This window comes from Hordeum vulgare, chromosome 6H (genome assembly GCF_904849725.1).
Source record: "Hordeum vulgare subsp. vulgare chromosome 6H, MorexV3_pseudomolecules_assembly, whole genome shotgun sequence".
NCBI lineage: Eukaryota > Viridiplantae > Streptophyta > Magnoliopsida > Poales > Poaceae > Hordeum > Hordeum vulgare.
Window position 1 is genome coordinate 237779241 of NC_058523.1, and position 24281 is coordinate 237803521.

Here is a 24281-nt window from a genome sequence, read left to right on the forward strand (position 1 = left end):
GGCTCAGGGGAGACGATGGTGCGGAGGGCATCGAGGGTGGCTCCGGTGGCGTCTACGGCGGCTCCGGTGAGTGTGAAGGACACATGGGTGGCGAGGAGCGGACGAGGGTGGCTCCGGGCACGTGCGGCTCCGGTGGCGGCAATGGCGCATGGCTCCGGTGGCGGCTCCGGTGACCGCGACGTAGGGAGAGGTTGAGGGCGACGAGGGAGCAGGGGCGGCGAGGGAGAAGTTGGAGACACGCACGAGAAGAATGGGGAATTGGGGGAGGGACGCCCGCGAGGGGCAAGTCAAACTTAGTAGTAGTGCTCTTACCCAGCAAGCGCTATAGCTACTTAGCTATAGAGCATTTTTTTAAACGCGTTGCTGCTGTAAAACTTAGTAGTAGCGCGGTTCCGAGAAGAGCGCTACTACTATACCAAGCCTGTCAGTAATAGTTAGAACATTCGTAGTAGCAACATGTTTTATTTGAGCATGCGACTTCTATTTGGGTAGCAGTAGTGGGCTTTTCGCCACGCGCTGCTGTTATGTAGCAGTAGCGCTTTGTTTTAACAAGCGCTACTGCTAAGATTCTGCGTATAAGCTTTTTCCTAGTAGTGGCATGCCGTCTAAGCCGCTGCAACCACTACCATGCCATGTAGCCACACCCATGCCTAGTCAGGCCAGATCCACATGCTTGCAACCTTGTCTAGGTACATTATCGGGCGCGAGGTGCCGAGGATGCCACTCTTGTTCGTGTACCAGTCGTTCCTAGAGATCCTCCAACCGATTGGATTTGTGCTGATGGTGACATTGGAGCAGACGAGGGCGCCGCGCTGGAGGGAGAGTGTGATGTGGGACCGTGGAAATGCGCTCTCGTGGACCATGTATTTACTGAAATGGAGGGAGCATGAACAAGCTATATCGTAAATCAGAGATTCGACCGCAAGATTCAGTCGACAGGGGTATGTTCAAATTTGCAAGGATCATGGAGATCATGGGTTTCTGAACCTGGTTTGTAGGATCTATTTTAAAGGAACAAGGGAGGAGAAGTCAAGGATACCACATCCAATAGCCCCACCAATGGGCTTTGTGGGTTTGGTGAAGCAGGAAGCAAAATCGTTGGATCTAAAGTGCAGTGCGCGCTAGGAATGCATTATAGGGCTGATGCCTTCCAATGTTCCACTGTAGCGAGAGGAGGTATATCCTAGGAGGAAAGGATTGGTGAAGATGTTGAAGAAATAAAACGGGAGTACTAGTGCACGGAACTCCTATACAAACGGTTTTAATGCCTTTCTTTGACATAGTTTTAAACTGTCACCTTGCCACATGTGCGTGCGATCGGGGGGGGGGGGGGGGGCTATCCCACACGATACCAATAAATCATTAGTGATGCCTCCTCCGGTCACATAAGCACGGCAAAAAGATCCCGTATGCTATTGCGAGAGCCATCACAAATAGATATATTGTAGAAGGGGTGTGAGATGTTCTTAGCGTCCCACATAGTGAATCCCAAAGATAAGTTTTTGTTTGTATAGTACATCATACACAATTTTCTATGTAACATCATCTATGATAGGTGTGCCCATCTAACACGATAGTTATAATTCTATCATGTGCTTTATTTAATACATCAAGCATGATGATTAGAAGAAATTGTTTAGCATAGTGTTGTCCATTAGTAACACTTTTTATGTGGAAACGTTTGTGCAAGATGGCCTAGCACACACAGTTGTCGTCTGGAAGTCGTCTATGATTGTTCATTAATCCAACATGGCAATAATCTAGAAAATGTGTGGGTTGGTTTAGGCCATCGCCCACTGTGTTTGTGAGAAACTGTCTACAATAGAAAACACAATAAGTAGCCTAATTCCCTATTATTTATAATCCATTTAGTAATCAAGTTGACAGTTCATATCAAGCAGACAATATATTTCATATTCATACTACGACAAACATGATTTCATAATTGAAATACATCAGAGTACAACATCATATAGATTCAGCACTCCGATACACCATATAGGCATATGCCTAGCTACCCAATTACACAATAGGACCAAGTTTCACATGTAACATCTAAAACATTTGGGAAGTAGCATCTTAGTCGGTAAATAGACATATTAATTACGTCTAGAAAGCTATTGAAGCGGAAGGCGAATATTGAGCCTTCAATGATGTTGGAGGTCCTTGCAACTTTAGGCCAGTGCCTATGGATGATTGCCCGCCCATCCTTCGTCCTCTTGAGGAAGACTTCAAGATTATACCGTGGGGGTTGTATGAATATCTTCCTTGCCTCTTAACCATCCAGGTTGTTTTGGGTGTAATCATCGTTGAACTGCTTTGGAAAGGAATGAAAACAAAGATATGCATAAATATGTTTTCTAAATTTGGAATGGTACAAAGGGAAAAAGACAAGGTAGAAGAGAGAGTACCATCCTATAGTTTACTGATGTCTTCTTCGTTTGCAGATAAACATCTTGTTGATTTTCGTTGCTAGTTTCTTTATCTTAACAATCTTTTTGAGTTTCTTGATTTGACTGATATTCATGGACATCTCATTTCCCCACATGCAAAACGGATCGAGTAGTGAGTCTAAACCTCTTACAGCAGGACCAACATGTGCAAGAGAAAATCATTCAAAACCTAAATAGTAGAATGGTTCCTTCAATTACACAATATTGTGTTATTAGCCAATGTACCATGCATGTGTAAACCTCGATGGTAAACTTTAGTATCTCCCATTGTTTCCCCTAGAACACATATAAGATAAATATTGATCATGTTAAATGAGATTTGACATACTATGAGTAAAATATGTTAATAAATATTGCATATCCAACATATTATTTTGAGCCACATGGAAAAGCCACTTATCTAAACCAAACGTGCTAAGAACTATGAAATATAGCAATTATATATGTTTCACATGTATTTAGTACATCCAAATTCGATTTATTTCTCGCATGCATAGGAATACAAAATTATACCCACGACAACCGAAGATCACGTTTTAGAATTGAACCAAACAATTAAATGATCACCACAACAAATGAACCAAATAGTTAACTAAGCACCACATTGCACAATAGAACATACTAGAAGATCAGATTGCATAGTAGCATTACATTGTATAATTCACTAGAATTTCTAAAGGAAAGGCATGAGTAACACATGGAACAAGTAAACCAAACATGCTTAACCGGTGTAGCTAGCTGAAGATAGGTCTTTAGTAAGCTAAAAACAAGCTATTGCTCATTGTCGGAGATATCAATGATGATGGAATACTTAAACTTGGAAGAGGGCAAGGCCTCCACATCGTGGGTACCCTCCTCATAGTGGTGAGTCACCTGAGCTTGTCCGGGAACCAACCAGCCGGCCCTGAGTTGAGGTAAGAACGAGCATGCTATGAAAACACCTCATCATCTTCGTCGAAGGCACACGTGGTGCCCACAAGAAAATACAATGAACTGTCATTTAAAGCAGCCAACCGTGTTGTGGTGTCCGCACGCGAGCCATCGATGGTGGTCTCAACGGCGAAGTGATCCTCCAAGATGTGGGGGTTAGCATGCACGGCAGCCATCGCGGCCTCATCCGTGCATGCGGCTGCGATTTTCTTCTCTGCTGCCAATGCTCCTTGAGCTTTCAGTTATACTGCATGTGCCATGGCTTTCAGCGAGAATTATTTGGAGTATGGACGGTGATTTGGGTGGAAGGTGTCACGACGGTGGTAAGGGCATGTGGGATGGAGGAGGATGGGTGAGATAGAGGGGGTATGAGGGAGGTGTGGATTACCTGACTAGACCGACGAGGCCGAGCAGAAGGAAGGAGCGTCATCAGCGAGGAGGTGGCGCTGCAAGCAAGTAGTGAAGGTTTGAACTTGGAAAGGAAGGAGGAAAGAGGGAAAATGTGGCTTTTAGTTGGTACGAGGGGTGGGGGAGGTAGATATTTCTGCGGTAGCCCAATTTTTTTGTTCGGTGCAGCGAAAAACTGGCGTGCAAAGTATCATCGGACACGGCCCCTTATGTAGAATTCTGTGTGTTATCAAAACATCACAAATGATTCCTATAGCTTACCCTGTGTGTGATGAGTTTGAACGTGCAAATTTTGGTCTTGAAGGTCCTGGTGTAAGATACTACATTGCACACTGAAAGTGCGTTATATCGACTAGAGGGGGGGGGGTGAATAGGAGATTTTTAGAATTTCATCACTGAGGGAATTCCTTTTGAGGAAATTCCTCACTGATGACTAACTTGCAGCGGAAACAGCAAAAGGATCAGGAGTGCAAAGTATCATTACAACAGTTTTTCAGGGTGAAGAATATGGAAAACAATTTGCACAGTACGCAAGCACGGAGAAAACAGATGAGGATTAACTCGCGTGAAGAATTTGGGGTTGAGGAATTTTAGAGAAAGTCTTCAGCAAATTCTTCAAACAGTGACAGTGAAAATCATCAACACATAATCTGAGGAATGTAAAGAGTTGAAGAAATAGAACCCGTTTCACAGTGAAGACAATGGTTGATGACCGAGTTCCAACTGTTGTGATAGTTGTACATCTGGTTTGGAGCGGCTTGGTATTGAAACCAAAAGACACACAATCCCGGGACACACAGTCCCTACCGTATTCTCCTTGGGCTAAGAACACACAGTCCTCGCCCAACACTCGTGGTAAGTCTTCAGGGCAGACTTCCAAACCCTCACAAAATTGGTCACCTGGCGATCCACAATTGACTGCTGGATTGCTCTAGACCATGATGCCTAACAGTCTAGAGGATGCACAGTCCTCAAAGGTAAAAGGCTTTAGTCCCACACAGGAACAACTTCTTCAGTGATGCTCAATCACTTGGTTTTCGGTTTGTGGTTTGGTGTTTGGGTTATTTCATCACTGATGCATTACTCTTGAAGACTCTGAGGAATTTGGGTTGCTCTTATGACAAGTGTCAGTTTCCAATGGACCAGCCAACCAACTAATGGTTGTGGGGGGCGGCTATTTATAGCCAGGGAGCATCCCAACATGATTTGACATTAATGCCCTTAAATAATATGACCATTGGTGTGGATAAGACCAATGATGTGGCGCGACTTGCGGTACCGGCCGGGACCCTCAACTGCGAGAGTCCTCATGTCGCTCATATTCCTCATTTGAGGCTTTTGGTAGGGGTTGGGTTGAGCATCATGAGGAAATTCATTCCGACGTGTTACTTTGACCCCCTTTAACAGTACGGTGATCTTATGACTCAAAAGTGAAGAAAATAAAACACACACAAATAAATCTTCATGCTTCAAAATCTTCAGATTGTTTTTCTACAAGGCACACCGAATTCCTCATTTTTGATTTCTTCATGAGGAATATCAATTTCATCGCAATTCCTTCGCGATTCAATTCTTCAGCTTCAGACCAATTTTTTCAGCTGAAGATATACATTTTTAGGGGTCGATATTCATCGAATATTTCAAACTCCTCAGCGACTTATAGATCCTGTGTACACACATGAACACATTAGATACTTAACCTATAAGTCTTCAAACCACCAAAATCACTAAGGGTTACTAGATGCACTTACAATCTCCCACTTTTTGGTGTTTGATGAAAATTAGGTTAAGTATTCAACGGGGATAAAAATATGAAGTGTAAATACTCATTTGAGGATTTTGAAATCAAGATTCAGAGAGACTCCCCCTGAAGATGTGCATATCTTGAGGATTTTGCTTTTCATAGAAAATGCACATTGATGATTTATATCATGGAGATCTCCCCCTGAGTCTTATAAATCATGCATACATACGACATATAGTATGAAGAAATTGAGGATGCATGATGACAAGTGGTATTTGACGAATTCAAGCATGCGTGCATTAAAATTTTGAGGAATAAGCATGCGAAGAAGAGCGTTCAAAAGCGTGAGAGTACCATCGGGCTTAAGTTACAACTCATTACATTAAACACTTCAGAAGAGCCAAGAGTTTGTAACTTAAATAAAGTTTATAAGCCCCCAAAATATATCCCGCGTGAAGATTAACTCTCCGATATCTCCCCCTTTGTCGTCAAGTGACAAAAAGGGACAAACTGAGGACTAACGCCCCGTGAAGACTTCCACTTCTTGGTAGTTGAGCAAGACGCGTGAGGATTCTTGGGAGCAGACTTCCTCCTTGGACCAGTGGCAGTATCTTGTTGGTCTTCATCTGATTCAGCAGTGCAGAATGAAGAAAACAAACCGTCCTCAAGGTCTGGAACTGGAATTGGCCTGAATTTCTTCTTTGGTGTCCACGACCAGTCGAAGTCTTGTGCAAACTCCAATTCTTCAAGTTCTGCTGGAGTCTTCAAATGAGCCAGTGTGGCCCAGGTGCGATCAAAAACCTCATGAAGATAACGATGGTTAAGCTTCACGACATTCTGAGTTTCATTGAGGGTTTTTACAATGGCGCCGAACTGGCATTTGACCCACTAGTGATTTTGATCAACCTTTTGGTGAAGAATGAGAAGAAGCTCTCTGGTATTCATCACCCTTGGAGCAACATGACTTGGTGGATGGGTTTCAGTGTCATCCCATGAGGAATATGCATCTGGTTCTCGGAACTGGCCATCAAGGGGCCGACTGCCTTCATCAATAACAGACTTGCCTTTTCCTTCAACAAGCTCGAAAGTCTTCTTGTTGACCCGTAGGGGAGGCATATATCCTTGATGATTATTGAAATCAGCGTGATAGTTGATGCCCGACCTTCGTCTGATGAATCTCATGATCCATGGAGCGTAAATCTTCAGGTCAAAAGGGGACATAGCATTTTCCGCTAGAGTCCTCAAGAAGAAATCATGAATGTTGATGGGAATGCCATGGATGATGTTGAAGAGGATATTCTTCATGATGCCTACGACGTCTTCATCATCATCATGACCCTTGATAGGCGCAAGAACACTGCAGAGGATTCTGTAAACAGTCCTAGGTTCATACTTCTGCTCATGGACCATGAAGGTTGTTCTTGGTGGTTGCCCCTTGGCCAAAGGCTTCATGAGGACTTCCATCAGCTTATTTGGCAGATCCCATTCGTCATACAACTTCACTGCCTGCTCTGAGGGAATTGACACAGGAAGTTCTCGCAGCAGCTCATTGGCACGAGCCTTGAAGTGTGTGTGTGCTGCGTCATCCAATCCAGCACCCACGTGTTGATATCTCTTGGATCTCCTGAGATGTGCTGAGTTGCATAGAAGTGAAGAACAATGTTGATGTTCCAATCACAGGTATCAGAGCACACGGGGAGCAGTCCTGCTTCATGAAGAACATTGAGGACTGGAGCAAAGCATGGAATTTCTTCAAGCTCAACATGAGGAATATGCCTGTGCTGGAATATCTTGTTTCTTCCACACAGCATAGATGCATAATAGTTGAGCTGTGTCCTGGTCCAAAACTTCAGGTGTCTGATGTGAGGCTTGTCATAGGGATTTTCTCCAATGAGGTACATGCGTTCTTCAAAGAAGGATTCCTTTTGAAACTTTGGCCGCTTGGAGAACGGCTGATGCTGCATCAGCTGAAGGTTTTGCTTCTTCCCTTGAGGAGAGACAATCATCGTAGTTTCTGGATTCATGACGACAAGAGCATTCTCTGGATTTGGTGCATGTGCATTTTCCTCAGCATGTTCCTCAGGATGAGGAAATTCATCTGCTTGTGCTTCAGGCTGAGGAGCTTGCTCTGGTTGAGGAATGTCATCAACTGGAGCCTCTGGTTGAGGATTTTGCTCAGGAGTAGGAATTGCTTCATCCTGAGCCTCAGGTTGAGGATTTTGCTCAAGATTTTGATTTTCCTCAGGCTGAGGGTTTTATCCTTGATTTTCCTCAGCTTGAGGGGTTTGCTTGGTGGAGGAGCCAGATTCATCACCTGGTTCAGCTGATCCTTGAGCAGGTTCTTCAGGAGGAATGAAGGTCTGAGGAGTGCCATCAATCCTAATTTCCTCATCAGTGTGTTCCTCAGACGCATCATTCTTCATTTCCTCATTAGTCAAGTGCTCCTTCTCTTCGTTTTCGAAGGGAGTCATCTCATAAGATGGAGCAATGTTGAGAGGCAGAGGATCCAGAGGTGCATTTTCATCAAGAGATTTGAGGCGCTTGGCCTCAGTTGATTCTTCTGTTGAGGAAGCTTTTCTCTTCTTGGCTTCCTTTTCAGCACCTCTGGTCTTCTTCATGTCTGATGCAGACGGATTCATTTTCTTCACCTTTGAAGTGAAGACGTTTTCTCTTCAGGAGGCTGAGACACATCCGCCCTGACAGTTTCCTCAGCTGAAGCAGTTTCTTCAGCTGGAATAGAGTCATCAGCTGGCTTAGATGCATCAGCTGGAGCAGTTTCATCAGCGGGAGCAGAGTCATCAGCTGGAGTTTCCTTGGTTATTTCCTCAATAGCCGGTTCATGAGCATGGCTTTCTTGAGGGATTTCCGCAACATGAGCAGTTTCCTCAACTGGTTCCTCAATCTGAGGCTGCGGTGTTGTTGCTGGAGGGGCAGCCTTCTTGTTGTAATCATCAACTACACCAGTAGCAAATTTGATGAAATTGTTCTTGAGACTTTGACAATCAGAAAGCTTAGTGTACTTGTTAGTCAAAGTCATCAATTATGCCTGAGTGGACACAAGTGCATTAGGCGTTAGGTTGAGGAGATTATGTCCGAGGAATTTCTCGTTTTTGAGCTTCGCAACCTTAGTTTGTTTGGCTTGCGTCTCCTTCCACTTGGCCTCATTGATGAATGTGGCCACCATGTGGCTGATGCCTGGGGGAAGCTTCAAATCATCAATAGGAGTGTTGGGGTCCTCATACCATATGTTGATGTAATCCAAGAGGACTTTTGGGTCCATGGCCAGAGGAATGGCGCTACCTGAAGCTTGTGCTACCCTCTCCTGCTTGTTTCTAATGATGGCTTGCAAAGTCTCATCATCATATTCATCACTGCCTTCTGATGCAGAAGGGACTTTGATGATTTTGCTAGGGCTTGGTCTGGTTCCTCTCCCAACAGTCACCTTAATCTTCATTGGAGTTGGTGAAGACTTTGTCTCGGAGCTTGTTGCAGACGGAATAGAGGAGCTCGAGACAGTAGGCAGTTGCTTCACAATCTGCTTCTGTTCAGGCTTTGAAGCCTTTGGTGGTGCTGAGGGTTTTGGTGCGGATGCTGGTGCAGATTTCTGAGGCATTTTCTCCTGAGGCTTTTAAGCCTTTGGTTTCGGTGGCATAGACTTCATTTGAGGAATGGCCGTACCAGAAGTTTCAGCTGCACAGGAGGTGGCGGCAGTTGCAGCAGCAGAAGATTCTTCATTGAATTTCTCACGACGGCTTCTGCTTGCTTCTGAAGCTTTGACAAATGTTTTGACTTTTCCTCAGGATAGTCATCAATTGTCTTGAGGCTTGAGAGGTGTGCCTCCTAATAATCCTCAAGAAGAGACTGTTTACCAGGAGGCTTCAGAGTGAATTTCTTCGCATACTTGGGAGTGACGAATCTGTATTCTTTCCACTCCTTAGCCCACCAGCGTTCTATCTTCTGAAGCCTTATCTTCCTCTTGGGCATTGTCTCTTGCTCATTAGGTGTGCAGTATTACAAGTATACATCCTCAGGGATATCAATGGCAGTGTTCTGCTCGAGCTTCTTGCCACCCTTTTGCTTCCTTTCATCTTCCATTTTCTTCAGCCGAGGCTTTTGCTGAGGAAATTGAACTCTTGAGGATTCTGATGAAACTTGCAGATTTTCTTCAAGAAACGCTGCAAATGAGTTAAGTTGATGAGAACCTAGAGATTCATCAGCTGACATTTTTGTACCTGTGAACAGAGTATAGTTGCGAGGAATTTGGAGAGGTCATATGCGTTCTCAGATTTGATGAAATGAAAAAAATTAAAGTTGAGGAATTTGACCAGTGTGTTGAGGAATTTGTCTAAGCACTCTGTTCTTGGGTTCTAGAGTTGTACAGATTCGAAAATTTGCACAATTGAGGAATCTCGTGTAGATTCTTAGTGAAATTCATCAATAGTTGAGGAATAAGCAGTGTTTGAGGAATAGAGACTGATGGATACTTGAGGAAAAACATATTTCACACATCGACGATAAAATAGTAGATCGAAAGAGTTGTAAAAATAGGGTTTTTATTTACCCTATATAGCGCGCATGAAGAACAGAGAAGGAAGTAGCAGTAGATGCTCTTCGGTGTGAGTCCACTGCACCCTAACTCAGCAACAGAGGACAGCTACGGCGGCGGCGGACGAAGATGATCCGGTTCCGGCGTGGTTTCGGCGATGGAGAGGTCGAGGCAGTCAAGCTTTTCCTCGCCGGCGACGAGACTTCTAGCGGGGGCGCTAGGGCTTTGAGCTTTGCTGTTGCAGGAGGGCGATGGGACGAAGAATATTTTACCGAAGGGGGATGGGGACATATTTATAGCCAGGTGGTAACTGTTGGCGCGAAAGTATCGGACCAAATAGCCCCTGTCTCTACATCTCCGCAAGACACGTGTAGCCCACAACCTAAACGGTGGAGATTGTCGAGATCGTGGTTATCCGAACGTGGAAAGTGAGGTTCAGTTACTGTGTAACAAAAAAATATTTTTGAAGATTTGAGGATTTTGTTACAAAATCATCAGCTGACAAGGACACAGTGATGATTTTGAACAAAGTTTCAAGTAGAACGCATATGATTGAATAGACTGGGTGAGATTAGCATAGAGGGAAAGTAGGGTCCGATCACATTCACTTAGATGAAATATCAAAATGAAGAAATAGCTATAAGTGAATGTTGTTGAGGACTTTGAAATCACAGTCTATCTAGGCAAACGAAAATCATCAAGTGTTTTTGAAGATTAGAAGATTTTGTGACAAAGCGTCATGATGATGAGTTTCAGTCTTGAAGAAAAACAAGTTTGAGGAACAACTGTTTTGAAGAAAATCAACTTTTGAAGAAATTCAGCTTTGAAGAAAGTCAACTTGAGGAATTTCAAGTTGGGTGGTGGCGTGACCCACCATATAAGAATGTTGATTTCAGACGCCGCATACAATTGTCATAGGGCCTTGAGAATCAATTTCTTCGTTGATATCCTCACACTAAGAGTGATATTATTCATTAGTTGAAGAAAATCGATTCTTCGTGTGTTGTACATCTAAGTCATCAATTTTTCATAAGTGTTAGGATGTGTGCATGTTTTTACAAAACATTTGAGGATTCTAAGATATTTAGCTCACACCGCAACTCGCAAAACCTTTTCTCATCCAAGGGCTTAGTGAAGATATCTGCCAGTTGATCGTCAGTCTTCACATGGTCGATGAGGATATTGCCCTTGAGGACATGGTCCCGAAGAAAATGATGACGAATCTGGATGTGCTTGGTCTTTGAGTGTTGTATTGGGTTGTATGCAACTTGATTGCACTCTCATTGTCGCAGTAGAGAGGCACATTCTTCATGTTGATTCCGTAGTCCTTGAGGGTCTACTTCATCCATAGCAATTGAGCACAGCATGAACCAGCAGCAATGTACTCAGCTTCGGGAGTGGAGAGTGCTGCGGCAACAAAAGTCCTTCCCTGGCGCGTAGGAATTCTTCTGGTTACTTCTCTGGTTTGCGTTGGTTTTTCCCTTGAAGAGGAAAGGGTGATGCAGCACACAAGCAGTAAGTATTTCCCTCAGTTTGAGAACCAAGCTATCGAACCAGAAGGAGGGCCTCGTGAAGTCCAAAGTACCTGCGCAAACACAAACAAGCTTGCACCCAACGCTTCAAAGGGGTTGTCAATCCCTTCAAGATTGTTTGCAAAGTGAGACCTGAAGGCGGATAGTGCAACGAAGTAAAAAGTGTAAGGCTGAAAATATGGTATGGAGTAGACCCTGGGGGCCATAGTTTTCACTAGAGGCTTCTCTCAGAATAGCAAGTATTACGGTGGGTGAACAAATTACTGTCGAGCAATTGATAGAACCGCGCAAAGTCATGACGAGATCTAAGGAAATGATCATACATATAGGCATCACGTCCGAGACAAGTAGACCGATACTTTCTGCATCTACTACTATTACTCCACACATCGACCGCTATCCAGCATGCATCTAGTGTATTGAGTTCATGACGAACAGAGTAATGCTTTAAGCAAGATGACATGATGTAAAGGGATAATCTCAAACCAATGATGAAACCCCCATCTTTTTACCCTTGATGGCAACAACACGATATGTGCCTCGCTACCCCTTGTGTCACTGGGTGAGGTCACCTCATGGTATGAACCACAAAACCAAGTAGTTCTCCCATTGCAAGAATCATAGATCTAGTTGGCCAGAGAAAACCCACAACTCAAAGAGAATTACAAGGATATGAAATCATGCATAAGAGAGATCAGAAGAAACTCAAATAAGATTCATAGATAATCTGATCATAAATCCACAATTCATCGGATCTTGACCAAGACACCGCAAAAGAAGATTACATCGGATATATCTCCATGAAGATCATGGAGAACTTTGTATTGAAGATCCAAGAGAGAGAAGAAGCCATCTAGTTACTAGCTATGGACCCATAGGTCTATGGTGAACTACTCACGCATCATCGGATAGGTTATGGTGTTGATGAAGAAGCCCTCCGTGTCCGAATCCCTTTCCGGCAGGGCACCAGAACGTGCCCCAGATGGGATCTTGCGGAGACAGAAGCTTGCGGCGGCAGAAAAGTACTTTTGAGGATCTCTTTATTTTTTCTGGAATTTTTAGGATTATATAGGCGAAATACCTAGGTTAGGGGACCTCCAGGGGGCCAACAAGCCTGGATGGCGTGCCCCCTGGCCGCGGGGTGGGGGCTTGTGGGGCCCTTGGGGCTCTCCTGCCTTGGCTCCCAAGTTCCCTGATCTTCTTCCGTTCCAAAAAAAATCTTTTCAGGGATTTTCTTCCGTTTGGACTCTGTTTCAAAATCTCCTCTTAAAGGGGTAAAAAACATGGAAAAAACAAGAACTGGCACTTGGCACTGAGTTAATAAGTTAGTCCCAATAAATAAATAAAAGGCATGCAAAACATCCAAAGTTTGACAAGATAATAGCATGAAACCATAAAAACTTATAGATACATTGGAGACGTATCAAGCATCCCCAAGCTTAACTCCTGCTCGTCCTCGAGTAGGGAAGTGCCAAAGAATGAATTTTTGATGTGGAATGCTACCTAGCATAGTTGTCCTTTGCAACTTCTTTCATGTGTCATGAATGTTTAGATCCGTAAGATTCAAAACAATAGTTTGCTATTGACATGAAAACAGTAATACTTCAAGCAAACTAGCAAAGTAATCATGAACTTTCAAAATAACAAGGCCAAAGAAAGTTATCCCTACAAAATCATATAGTCTCGCTATGCTCCATCATCCTCACACAACTAATGTAAATCATGCACAACCCCGGAATTGTCCAAGTAATTGTTTTCGCACTCTTACTTTCTCAAACTTTTTATAACTATCATGCAATACATGAGCGCGAGCCATGGATATAACACTATAGGTGGAATAGAATGTGGTGGTGGTTGTAATACAAAAAAAAGGAGGAGATGGTCACACTGACTCGGCGTATCAATAGGTTGTGGAGATGCCCATTAATAGATATCAATGTGAATGAGTAGGGATTGCCATATAGAAGATGCACTAGAGCTATAAGTATGTGAAATCTCAAAAGGAAAACTAGTGGGTGTGCATCCATCTTGCTTGCTCATGAAGACCTAGGGCAATTTTGAGGAAGCCCATCATTGGAATATACAAGCCAAGTTATAAAACAAAGATTCCCTCTAGCATATGGTAGTGACAAAGTAATAAGCTCTCAATCATGAAGAACATGGTGCTAACATGAAGCACAAGTGCGGAAAAAGATAGTAGCATTGTCCCTTTTTTTTCATTTGGGCTCTTAGGCCTCTTTTTTTTCTTTTTTTTGTTTTTGGGCTCTTTGGGCTCTTTTTTTCCCTCACATGGGACAATGCTCTAATAATGATGATCATCACACTTTTATTTACTCACAGCTCAAAGATCACAATTATGATGACTCCATAGGAAATGCCTCCGACAGTGTACCGGGATGTGCAACGATCTAGCATGGCGTATGACGTTGAAAATATCTCGCTAGCTATCTTACGATCACGCAAAGCAATATGAGAGTGACGGCACAAGTCATGAGATGGAATGGTGGGAGTTTCATGGCAATATATCTTGGAATGGCTATGAAAATGCCATAGTAGGTAGGTATGGTGGCTGTTTTGAGGAAGGCATATGGTGGGTTTGTGCACCGGCGAGAATTGCGCGGCACTAGAGAGGCTAGCAATGGTGGAAGGTGAAAGTGCATCTATACCATGGACTCACATTAGTCATGAAGAACTCACATACTTGTTGCGAAAGTTTTTATTAGTAATCAAAACAAAGTGCTAAACGCATACTCCGAGGGGAAGGGTTGGTAGGTGTAAACCATCGCGCGATCCCGACCTCAACACAAAGGATGATAATCAATAGATAAATTATGCTCCGACTTCCTAACATAGCGGTTCACCATACGTGCATGCTACGGGAATCACTAACTCCAACACAAGTATCTCTAGATTCACAACACCCTACTAACATAACTCTTAATATTACCGAATCCATGTCTCAAAACTAATTGAGAGAAATCGAAACTTCTCTTTCTACTCAATGCACATGAAGATGGAGGTTTTTGCATCCTCTTTGGGTACCTAGCACATGGGACTACTTTCATAGCATAAGCCAACTACCAAATCACGCACCACCGTGCTCTAAAGATATAAGTGAAGCACAAGAGCAAAAGTGTCTAGCTCGAAAGATATAAGTGAAGCACATGAGCAAAAGTATCTAGCTCAAAAGATATAAGTGAAGCACCATGAGCATTCTAGAAAAATCACGATGAGTGCATGTCTCTCTCTCAAAAAGGTGTGGAGCAAGGATGATTGTGACACAACAAAAAGAAAATACTCCTATGATACAAGACGCTCCAAGCAAAACACATATCATGTGTTGAATAAAAATATAGCTCCAAGTAATGTTACTGATGGATTGAACACGAAAGAGGGGATGCCTTCCCGGGGCATCCCCAAGCTTAGGATTTTTGGTGTCCTTGAATTTGGCTTGGGATTCCTTGGGAATCCCCAAGCTTGAGCTCTTTCCACTCCCTATCTCATAGTCCATGAGAACATCACCCAAAACTTGAAAACTTCACAACACAAAACTTAAACAGAAACTTGTGATAACATTAGTACACGAAAACAAACTACCACTTCTTTTGGTATTGTAGAAAACTTGAATTCCATCTATATTGATGATGGGCTACTATATTCTCACTTTTCCATGGCTAGTACCCCCCGATACTAACCATAGTTTCATCAAAACAGGCAACCAACTCAACAAAAATAGAATCTGTCAAAAACAGAGCAATATGTATACTTCGTATACTTCTGGTACCTCAAAAAATCTGAACAATTATGACGGCTAGGAAAAAAGCATATCAATCAGCAGAAAAAAGAATCAACTCAAAATCTCTTTCTGATTAAAAATGAAAAATCATCTCGTGAGCAAAACGTTTCTGTCTTTTTCCAGCAGGATCAAACAACCATTACCAAGGCTAATCATAAAGGCTTTGCTTGGCTCAAACACAAAAAGAAACACAAAAAACACAATCACAACAGAATTATTAAAGTGTGGACGCAATAAAACATAAAGAAAAAGATACATTCATTGGGTTGCCTCCCAACAAGCGCTATTGTTTAACGCCCTTAGCTAGGCATAGAAGCGATAGAATCACGTATCGTCGTCTTTGGTGCTCAAACCATAAGTGGCCCTCATCATGGATTCATAAGGCAATATTATTTTCTTTCTAGGGAAGTGTTCCATGCCCTTCCTTAAAGGAAATTGAAATCTAATATTCCCTTCCTTCATATCGATGTTAGCACCGATAGTCCTTAGGAAAGGTCTACCAAGAATAATAGGGCATATAGGATTGCAATGAATGTCAAGCACAATGAAATCCACGGGTACATAGTTCCTATTTGCAATAATAAGAACATCATTGATCCTTCCCACGAGTTTCTTGAGAGTAGAATCAGCAAGATGCAAATTAAGAGAACACTCTTCAATCTCATTAAAACCCAGAACATCACATAAAGACTTTGGAATCGCAGAAACACTAGCACCCAAATCACACAAAGCATTGCACTCATAGTTTTTGATTTTGATTTTGATGGTAGGTTCCCACTCATCATGAAGCTTTCTAGGGATGGAGACTTCCAATTCAAGTTTCTCTTCAAGAGCTTTTATCATAGCTTCGACGATATGATCGGTAAAGGCTTTGTTTTGGCTATAAGCGTGTGGAGAGTTTAACATGGATTGCATCAAAGAAATGCATTAAATCAAGGAGCAACTATCATAATTGAATTCCTTGAAATCCACGGTAGTAATTTCATTACTACTCAAAGTTTTAACGTCTTCTACTCCACTTTTAATGCTTTTAGCATCAAGATAGATGGACTCCGAATCATTGGGGCACTTTTCAACCAAAGTGGATTCATATCCAGCTCCATAATCATTAGGTTTGACACAAGAAAACAAATATTCAATGGGAGTCACACCAAGCACTTTAAGATCTTCGTGATTCTCATCACGAGAACACGCCTTTTTAAGCCATTCATGTCTAGCATGAATTTGGGCGGTTATTTCTTGGCTCTCAATCATGGAAACACGCATAGATTTCAAAGTTTCATCCATGTTGATTTTGGGAGGAGCACATCTAACTTTCAAAGCATCAACATCACAAGAAATCCTATCCACGCTTTTAGCCAAATCGTCAATTTTGAGTAGTTTTTCCTCTATGGACGCATTGAAAATCTTTTGAGAGTTGATGAACTCTTTGATATTACTCTCTAGATCAGAGGGTAATCTATTGTAATTTCCATGAGTATTGTTGTAGGAGTTGCCAAAGTTATTAGAGGAGTTACTAGGAAAAGGCCTAGGAACATAGTTTCCTCTAAAGGCATTGTTGTTGCCAAAGTTATTCCTACCAACAAAATTAACGTCCAAACTAGCGTTGCTACTCTCAATCAAAGAAGACAAAGGCATATCATTAGGATCCAAGGGAGCACTTCTACTAGCAACCAAATTCATTAACTCATCCATCTTAGCACTCAACGAGTTAATTTCTTCTATAGCGTGTACCTTCTTACTAGTAGGTGACCTTTCAGTGTGCCACTCAGAGTAGTTTGTCATGATGTTATCTAAGAGCTTTGTGGCTTCCCCTAACGTGATTTCCATGAACGTTCCACCTAAGGTGGAGTCCAAGATATTTCTAGAAGCGAAATTCAAGCCAGCGTAAAAGATTTGAATAATCATCCAATGGCTCAAGCCATGAGCTGGACAATTTCTAATCATTAATTTCATTCTCTCCCAAGCTTGTGCAACATGCTCATGATCAAGTTGCTTAAAATTCATGATATCATTACGGAGAGAGATGATGTTAGCCGATGGAAAATACTTGGATATATAAGCATCTTTGCACTTATCCCAAGAATCGATACTATTTTTGGGCAAAGAAGAAAACCAAGTTTTTCTGCGATCTCGCAAAGAGAAAGGAAAAAGCTTCAACTTAATCACGTCATTATCCACATCTTTTTTCTTTTGCATATCGCAAAGCTCAATGAAGGTATTGAGATGGGATGTGACATCTTCACTAGGAAGGCCAAAGAATTGCTCTTTCATAACAAGATTCAGCAAAGCGGCATTGATTTCGTATGACTCCGCACTAGTGGCGGGAGCAATCGGAGTACTAATAAAATCATTATTATTAGTATTTGAGAAGTCACAAAGTTTGGTGTTTTCGTTCATGGTGACTTCAGCAAGCAAGCAATCACACAAGCAAACAAAAAGCAGGCGAGAAAAAGGGGCGAACGAAAAAGGCAAATTGGTGAAGTGGGGGAGAGGAAAACGAGAGGCAACTGGCAAACAAAGTAAATGCAAGAGATGAGTTTGCAACACCTACTTGGATGAGTTCTTGACTTGATCTTCCTCCCCGGAAACGGCGCCATAAATTCTTCTGTTGAGGCAACAAAAGTCCTTCCCTCGCGTGTAGGAATTCTTCTTGTTACTTCTCTGGTTTGCGTCGGTTCTTCCCCTAAAGAGGAAAGGGTGATGCAACACAGGAGCAGTAAGCATTTCCCTCAGTTTGAGAACCAAGGTATCGAACTAGAAGGAGGGCCTCGTCAAGTCCAAAGTACCTACGCAAACACAAACAAGCTTGCACCCAACGCTTCAAAGGGGTTGTCAATCCCTTCAAGATTGTTTGCAAAGTGAGATCTGAAGGCAGAAAGTGCAACGAAGTAAAAAGTGTAAGGCTGAAAATATGGTATGGAGTAGAACCTGGGGGCCATAGTTTTCACTAGAGGCTTCTCTCAAAATAGTAAGTATTACGGTGGGTGAACAAATTACTGTCGAGCAATTGATAGAACCCCGCAAAGTCATGACGATATCTAAGGCAATGATCATACATATAGGCATCACGTCCGAGACAAGTAGAACGATACTTTCTGCATCTACTACTATTACTCCACACATCGACCGATATCCAGCATACATCTAGTGTATTGAGTTCAGGACGAACAGAGTAACGCTTTAAGCAAGATGACATGATGTAAAGGGATAATCTCAAACCAATGATGAAAACCCCATCTTTTTACCCTTGATGGCAAAAACACGATACGTGCCTCACTACCCCTTCTGTCACTGGGTGAGGTCACCACACGGTATGAACCCAAAACCAAGCACTTCTCCCATTGCAAGAATCATAGATCTACTTGGCCAGACAAAACCCACAACTCGAAGAGAATTACAAGGATATGAAATCATGCATAAGAGAGATCAGAAGAAACTCAAATAAGATTCGTAGATAATTAAATCATAAATCTACAATTCATCGGATCTCGACAAACACACCGCAAAAGAAGATTACATCGGATAGATCTCCATGAAGATCATGGAGAACTTTGTATTGAAGATCCAAGAGAGAGAAGAAGCCATCTAGTTACAAGCTATGGACCTGTAGGTCTACGGTGAACTACTCATGCATCATCGAAGAGGTCATGGTGTTGATAAAGAATCCCTCCTTGTCTGAATCCCCCTTCCGGCAGGGCACCAAAACGTGCCCCAGATGGGATCTTGCGGAGACAGAAGCTTGCGGCGGCGGAAAAGTACTTTCGATGATCTCTTTATTTTTTCTGGAATTTTTAGGATTATATAGGCGAAAGACCTAGGTCAGGGGACCTCTAGGGGGGCGGCAAGCCTGGATGGCGCGCCCCCCTGTCCGCAGGGTGGGGGCTTGTGGGGCCCGTGGGGCTCCCCTGCCTTGGCTCCCAAGTTCCCCGATCTTCTTCCGTTCCAAAAAAAAAATCTTTTCGGGGATTTTCTTCTGTTTGGACTTCGTTTCAAAATCTCATCTAAATGGGGTCAAAAACATGGAAAAAACAGGAACTGGCACTTGGCACTGAGTTAATAAGTTAGTCCCAAAAAAATAAATAAAAGGCATGCAAACATCCAAAGTTTGACAAGATAATAACATGAAACCATCAAAAACTGTAGATACGTTGGAGATGTATCAGAGAGTGAAACGTAGTTTTGCTTCTTTGAGGACCAGCAGACTAGAGATCTTCCGAGGAAATGACATGTGCCAGAGGTTGACTTGCGATCCACACGGTCACCAGCATAGTTAGAATCAGAATATCCCACAAGATGAAGATTTGAGCCCTTGGGGGTACCATAATCCTAGTGTTGGTGTGTGAGCTAAGTATCAAAGAATATGCTTCACAACCTTATGGTCTGATTCCTTCGGTTTTGCTTGAAAACGTGCACACATGCAAACACTAAGCATTATATCTGGCCTAGATGCACATAAATACAGTAAAGAGCCAATCATAGAGCGATATACCTGCTGATCGAATTCTTTACCATTTTCGTCAGTGCAGAGGTGGCCGTTCGTAGGCATTGGAGTCTTGGCACCTTTGCATTCATGCATGTTGAATTTCCTCAGAACATCCTTGAGTTATTTCTCCTGTGATATGAAGATTCCATTGCGTTGTTGACGAATTTGAAGACCTAAGAAGAATTTCAGCTCCCCCATCATGGACATCTGATATTGTTCACTCATCATGTAAGCAAATTCATCACTGTAACGTTTGTCAGTACAGCCAAATATGATATCATCGACATATATCTGGCACACAAATAGTTCATTATCATAGGATTTAGTGAAAAGAGTTGGATCGAGTGAACCAGGTTTGAAGCCTATCTTCATGAGGAATTCCTTCAATGTATCATACCATGCCCGAGGGGCTTGCTTGAGACCATAGAGCGCCTTTTTGAGTCTGAAGACTTTGTCTGGATTCTTCGGATCCTCAAAACCTGGGGGCTGAGCAACATATACTTCTTCCTCAAGCTTACCATTGAGGAATGCACTTTTCACATCCATTTGATATAAGATGCTGTTATGATGATTAGCATAAGCAAGTAGTATTCGAATAGTTTCAAGTCTAGCAACAGGTGCAAAAGTTTCATCGAAATATATTCCTTCAACCTGTTTAGCCTTGGGCTACAAGTCGTGCCTTATTCCTCACCACTTGACCATCCTCATCTTGCTTGTTTCAGAAAATCCACTTGGTGCCGATGATATTGTGCTTGCGAGGATCTGGTCGTTTGACGAGCTCCCATACGTCATTCAGCTTGAATTGAAGAAGTTCGTCTTGCATGGCTTGGATCCATTCCGGTTCCATGAAAGCCTCAACAACTTTTGAAGGTTCTGTGATAGACACAAAGGAGAAATGCCCACAAAAGTTAACTAAGTGTGAAGCTTTTGAATGAGGGAGAGGACCTGATGCGTTGATGTCATTGAGGATTTTGTCAAGTTCCACTTCATTTGCAATCCTCGGATGAGCTGGTTGTGGATTTCGTCTGGGCTGAGGAATTGGTACTGGAGCAATTTCCTCAGGAGCATCTTCTTGATTTTCATCAGTGCTAGGAATGATTTCTTCATCAATTTCCTCAGTTGGAACAATGTCTTCAGTAGCTTTGAGCTTTATTGCTTCCTCAGGAGACAACTTATCTGGATCAGGAGGCAATTGCTCTCTTTGCGAGCCATTAGTTTCATCGAACCGCACATCTACAGTCTCAACAACCTTGTTGTGATAGTTGTTGAAGACTATGTAGGTGTGCGAGTCCTTTCCATAACCGAGCATAAAACCCTCATGTGCCTTAGGTGCAAACTTTGAGCAATGGTGAGGATCTCTAATCCAACATTTTTCACCGAAGACTTTGAAATAACTTACATTGGGTTTCTTGTCTGTGAGGAGTTCATATGAGTTTTTCTTGAGGAATTTGTGAAGATATACCCTGTTGATGATATGGCATGCATTGTTAATTGCTTCAGGCCAAAAGCGACGAGGAGTCTGATATTCTTCAAGCATGGTTCTTGCCATCTCAACCAGAGTCCTGTTCTTCCTTTCGACGACACCATTCTGTTGAGGAGTATAAGGAGCAGACAATTCGTGAGTAATACCAAGTTCATCAAGATAAATTTTAAGACCAGTGTTTTTGAACTCTGTTCCATTATCACTCCTGATGTGTTTGATCTTGACACCGAAGTTCGTCGAGGCCCTTGAAGAAAATCGTTTGACGACTTCCTGCACTTCAGTTTTATATAAAATGATATGCACCCATGTGTATCTGGAATAGTCATCAACTATGACAAAGCCATATAAAGATGCTGCGTTTGTTAGTACGGCATAATGAGTAGGTCCAAATAGATCCATGTGAAGCAATTCAAATGGACGAGTAGTGGTCATGATAGTCTTCGAGGGGTGCATGGATCTGGTCATTTTCCCAGACTCACAAGCACCGCAGAGGTGGTGTTTGAGGAATTTGACTGATTCGATGCCGATGACATGCTTCTTCTTCGCGAGCGTGTGCAACTTCCTCATGCCTGCATGACCAAGTCTTCGATGCCACAACCACCCTTCTGAGGTTTTTGCTAGTAGGCAAGTGGCTGGTTGAGGACCTGTAGATAAATCAACAATGTACAAATCCCCTCTTCTAACACCTTCGAAGACTTTGGATCTGTCAGATTCCATGATGACAACACATCTATATCTTCCAAAGATAACAATCATATCAAGATCACAAAGCATTGAGACTGACATGAGGTTCAATCCAAGGGATTCAACAAGCATCACTTTGTCCATGTGCCTGTCCTTGGAAATAGCCACTTTGCCAAGTCCCAATACCTTGCTTTTACCTTTGCGAGCATATGTGATTTGCTTCAGGGGTGATGGAGTTAGTGGCATATTTATCAGCAAGCCTTTGTCACTAGTCATGTGGTGTGTGTAGCCACTATCAAGAACCCACTCAGTACTCTTGGGTTTGTCATCCTGCAGATGAATTAGTACAACTTACCATCTCATATGCTTCAGACTTGAAGAATATGATATCAATTTCATCAGATAGGAATTTCATCCTAACAGAATTATAAGGACGTGTGAAATATTTCTATTTCATCAATATTAGCTTGCGTCCCATCAAGCGTTTTCCTCGGGTCTCCAACAAATTCTTCAGATGATGATTTTCATCTGGAGACCTGACCTGCAGAAGTGATTAGTTCAATTTCTTCACCACCCACATCTGAAGGGGTGGTAACGCATTCATCATTCTGCGAGCACCATATGAGAAAGGTGGCATTGAAGCTAATGCACTTCTCTTAACAGTAGGGGGGTTAAAGTACTCAAATGAATAAGCAGAGAATTTATTTGAGGATTTATGAACATAATGATTTGAAGAATAACGCTCATATTCATACCCCTTGTAATTTCCGAGCATGTTAGAAGCATTAGCACGGGTACGAGCATAGTTTTGACCAGTTGAGGATTTCGATCCTCTTGAAGACTTTGGTCCTCCTGAGGAATTTGATCTGGGGTTCAAATTCTTCATAGGTGGTGTCATGAGGACATTCACCTGAAGATTTTCAAGGCAACTTTTGGGAACCCATATTTTCCTCAGGGGAGGCCCATTCCTGCAGTTATTTCCAACATATCGAGAAAATACTTCACCAGATTGATTTTTGAACAGTTTATAGTTGGAGTCAAATGACTCATCTGAGGAATAGGATAATTCACATGAAAATCCTGTTAGATTGGATGAATCAAAAGGAGGCCCTTTAGCAGCAACCCATGAGGTTTTGGGATACTGCTCAGGTTTCCAATATGATCCATCAGCATTTAATTTCCTCTCGAAGGCAATTCCTTCTTTCCTCGGGTTCCTGTTCAAGATCTGCTTTTTGCGCACATCACAAAGGGTTTGGTGTCCTTTGAGACTTTTGTATATGCCTGTCACATATAATTCCTTCAGCCCTGCATTTTCATCAGTGACATTTGTGGTTTCCTCAAGTGAGGAATTTGACACTACAGGTGTAGTTGAAGAATTTGCAGCAATAGAAGCATATGATGATTCTGGTGAAGAATTAGCAGTGTCACGTTCGTTGCATTTAAGACATGGAGGAATAAATTCAGCTTGAGCAGTGCTCATCTGTTGAGCTAGTAATGAATCATTTTCCATACGAAGATCATCATGAGAAACCCTTAGCTTCTCAAGACCAAGCTTCCTTTAAAGAAATTCATAGCAAAGTTCCTCATGATCAGCGAGGAGTGTAACATGACGATCTTGAAGATTATCAAATCTGGAATGAAGACTTTTCATATCTTCAGTGAGGATTTGGGTAAAATTCATTTCATCATTCAACAGATCATCACTTCTGTCTAGCAGTTTCTGAAGCTTTTCCAAGGCAGTTTGTTGTTTAGTGGCAATGATAGCAAGTTTACTGTAACTAGGTTTTTTATAGTCATCAGGTTCACAGTCACTTGAATCAGAGGAGGAAGCATCATTTGGTACCTTTGAACCTTTTGCCATGAAGCAATAGGTTGGAGCGAAGTCATCAGCATAGTCATCAGTGTGGATGGCGTTATCATTTTCTTCAACGTTGAAGGTTGACTTGCTGATGAATGTGGTTGCAAGTGCAAGGCTAGCCTGCCCAGATTCCGAGTCTTCAACAGAACCCTCCTCTTCATCACATTCCTCGGATTCTGCCTCGGAATACATTTCCTTGCCAATAAGTGCGCAAGCCTTTCTGAAACTAGTCTTCTTGTTCGATGAGGACTTTGAAGATGAGGATTTTAAAGATTTCTTCTTTTTCTTCGAGTCATCGGAACTTTCATCCTTGTATTTCTTCTTCTTTGATTCCTTTCCCCAACGGGGACAATCAGCAATG